This window comes from Carlito syrichta, unplaced genomic scaffold (assembly GCF_000164805.1).
Source record: "Carlito syrichta isolate Samal-C Ts95f unplaced genomic scaffold, Tarsius_syrichta-2.0.1 Scaffold315115, whole genome shotgun sequence".
Lineage (NCBI taxonomy): Eukaryota > Metazoa > Chordata > Mammalia > Primates > Tarsiidae > Carlito > Carlito syrichta.
The window spans coordinates 470901-471911 of NW_007259211.1; positions in this window are offsets into that span (position 1 = coordinate 470901).

Consider the following 1011-nt stretch of genomic DNA (forward strand, 5'->3'; position numbering starts at 1 on the left):
CTGAAGAAAATACAAAAGATCATAGAGACTACTACATACACTTGTATGGAAACAAACTTGAAAACCTTAAGGAAATGGAGGACTTTCTGACATCACACAACCTACCTAGGTTGGAACAAGAAGAAATTGAGACCCTAAATAGACCAATAACAGTCAAGGACATCAACTATGTAATAAGAAAACTACCTACCAAAAAAAAACCCTGGTCCAGATGGCTTTCCAGCAGAATTCTACAAGACATTTAAGGAGGAGCTGATACCAATCCTACTCAAGGTATTCCAGGTGATTGAAAAAGATGGAATTCTCCCCAAATCATTTTACGAAGCCAACATCACATTGATACACAAGCCAGGTAAAGATCCATCTTTGATGAACATAAATGCTAAAATTCTCAACAAGATCCTAGTAAACCGGATTCAACAATACATCTCAAAAATCATCCATCATGACTAAGTAGGCTTCATTCCTGGGATGCAAGGCTGGTTCAACATTCGTAAAACCATAAATGTAATTAAATACTTCAACAGATGTCAAAACAAAAACCACATGATTATATCATTAGATGCAGAAAAATCTTTTGATAAAATCCAGCACCCCTTCTTGATAAAAACCCTAGAACATCTAGGGATATGGGGAACATACGTCAAAATAGTAAAAGCCATCTACAAGAAACCCACAGCCAGCATACTCCTAAATGGACAAAAAATTGGAACCATTTCCCTGAAAATTGGAACAAGACAAGGATGCCCACTCTCACCCCTCCTGTTTAACGTAGTATTGGAAGTCCTGGCTCGAGCAATCAGAGAAGAGGAGGCAATCAGGGGTATCCAGAATAGGAAAAGAGGAAGTCAAGTTATCTCTCTTTGCAGATGATATGATTGTATACCTTCAAAACCCAAGAGAGTCTGTCAAAAACCTCCTTACGCTGATAAAGTCCTTTGACAAAGTCTCAGGATACAAAATAAATGTACAAAAGACAATCACATTTCTCTACACCAATAATAAACAAAC